Here is a 3,015-nt window from a genome sequence, read left to right as displayed (position 1 = left end):
TTCCCAAGTAACATTTTCATTAAATTTAATATAACCCAATCGATTAAATCATTTTCATTAAATTCATTTTAAATAAAAAATGCTATCATAAATTAATAAAATTATTTTAGTTAAATTTATTTTAAATGAATAGATTAAAAATTAATTGAATAAATGACGTTGCATTTCTAATATTGTTTTTATTTAAATGTAATGACAAAATTTAAAATGTATGAATGATGTTTTAAGACCCAGCCCTCTTCGTTCTCCGAGAGTGTTCATTTTTAAAGGAAATGACTTATATTTTCGTTTGAACGGAAGCTTGCTTATTTTGCATTGAAGAAACAAACTTGTCTGGTTGAGTCCAGTTTAATTAGTATTTTTAAATTTGTTGATAGCTGTGTTTTCTTCTTAGGAAGACGGGGTGGTATATATATATACAAAGACATATAATTTTAATAATTATTTATATATAAATTTAAAAATATAATTATTAAATTACAAAATAAAAAATAAAACCAAAAATTATAAAATGAATGGTGAATGTATCGATTTATAAAATCCCAGATCCATTTACAAGTGCTTTAAAATGGTTAAATACAAACAAAATCTTATATTCTCACCTATTTTCCAAATTTTTGAAAAGATCATCACTGATTATAAATATATCACCGAATATTAACCAAAGATATGTTTATGAATTGCTATCGAAACAAAATTCATAGATTTAGATCAACTTTGAGTTGAACCGTGTTTATTTGTTTTATGGAGTTGAGAGGATTATGGAGTGGAGGTTTATTTTATAATTTAATAGGAGAGATATGTAAATATGGTCTTGTTCAACTGGCAGTTGACAGATAAAATTTATATAAAAAAATATTATAAAATATTAATAAACATTCTCTTACACTTTCATACTCAAAATAAGTGGTAAAAATATTTCACTTTCACTCCCAAACATAAAATAAAAATTTTTGATCTCCATATAAAACAACATAATCTTATATCAACTTTATAAAAAATAAAGTAATTACATGTTTAAAAAAATCTATATATACAGTATATAAAGCATAACATTTTAATTTTTATGTCATCTTATATCAATAAGGAAATAAAGTAATGAAATGTTAAAAAATAACTATATATACATCATATAAAGCATGTGAGAAAAATAAACATTTTTTTACAGTTAAAACATTTTAAGCAATGTCACTATTTTATATGCATGTAAATTTTAATCCATTTTATACGTTAAAAAAAGCAATATAAACAATACAAAATTACAAGTGATATATATATCTATATATATATAATCAAATATATATATATATATAGATAATCAAATAAATAAATAAATAAATATATATATATATATATATATATATATATATATATATATATATATATATATATATATAATCAAATTTGTTAGGTTAAAAATATTATATTCAAATTTTAAATTTAAAAAAAAAATGTCTTAAAAAATTTGAAAATTTGATTCTTTTAAACTTTTATTAATTTTATGATTAAAATAAATTTATACTAATAAATCTGATATAAAATTTTTATATAAAGTAAATCACATTTTTTATCTAAATTTTATATAAAATGAGACATATCTATTAAGAATTAACACTCTCCATTTCCTCTATTTCCTGTTCTATCTTTTAGACTTTTATTAATCCTGTGATTAAAATAAATCTATACTAATAAATCTCATATAAAGTGCATCACATCCTTTTATCTAAATCTTATATAAAATGCGACACATTCCTTTATTAGTAATTAAGGCTCTCCATTTCCTCCCGTAACAACGATATGCCACCCACCTGTCGCTGAAGAAGCTAGTTGGCTGTATTACATGAGATTTCATCATCTACTGATATTTGAATGGAGAATAACACACACAAACTTGTGCATCAATGTGTTTTCTGTCAATCAATAGGAAGATTTTTGTGGAACTTGAAAACATTCCAGGTTCTCTCTTAAGACTTTTCTAGAGATCCCCTTGGTAACAACTCTCGAGACATTTCAAGAAACAACCTTCCACGAAGCTACCTAACAATAGCTAGCATTACAGATATTTCTAGAGGTGGATGCCATTCTCCCATTTAAGTTTGAAAGACTTTACGAAGCATTCGATTAGGAAATCTATCCTTTTCATATTCTTAAAAGCTAGTCTGATATACAATATATTTGAGCAACTTCAAGAACCATCAGTTCAGCAAATTTATCCTTTTATATTCTTAAAAGTAAGAGGGATAAAAGTTTGCCTTTTTATTTGTGTTTATTGAAATTCCATGCATCAATCTCTCTCAAATTTATCCACTAAATAAATTCTGTACATGCTGGCAGTCACTAGCAGACAGTTGGTGAAACCAGGACTCTCCTAGTGCTCTGTAAAGTCTAGACCGGTCCTTCCGTGTTTCAGAATCAGTACCATAGGCCCTCCTAATGCAATGTAATGTCTATATCGTTCCTTTCGTGTAGCCAGAATAACCAAAAAAATCACTCTTATTCTATCATGTAAATCAAATTATGTGTGGGTATAACTTAAGTTAAAAATTTTATTCTAGAACAGGACAAGAGGCAACGAATCTGTAAAGGAAGATTGTACTATCTATGTAAATGTAGGAAAAGATTTAGATCACTTTTATATGAGCAATTCTCAATTAAGAAAATATAATCATGTAATTATTGAAAATACTATGTAACATATTAGTTTTTGTGTTAGTGGTAAAATGTAAAATCAATATATACTATAAATTTTATCAATAATATATAAGTTAAATAATATTGTTGATTTACTGTATTTTATTATGGAAAAAAATAATTTATAGATAGTTTTTAGACAATATTATGAATTAACATTTGTTAGTATAACTTGTTTTTTAATTAATTAATTTGAAATAAAGTTATTAAAAAAGTATAATTAACTTGGAGATACATATTAACTTTTGTGAATAATATTTTGAATATTCTGGTATATTTCATGGAAACTAAATCTCTACCATTTACCTATTAATTATCAATAAT

Source organism: Pinus tabuliformis, chromosome 7 (genome assembly GCF_031772625.1).
Source record: "Pinus tabuliformis cultivar Carrire ecotype Pingquan chromosome 7, CPIR1, whole genome shotgun sequence".
Lineage (NCBI taxonomy): Eukaryota > Viridiplantae > Streptophyta > Pinopsida > Pinales > Pinaceae > Pinus > Pinus tabuliformis.
Note: the sequence above shows the minus strand (reverse complement) of the source record.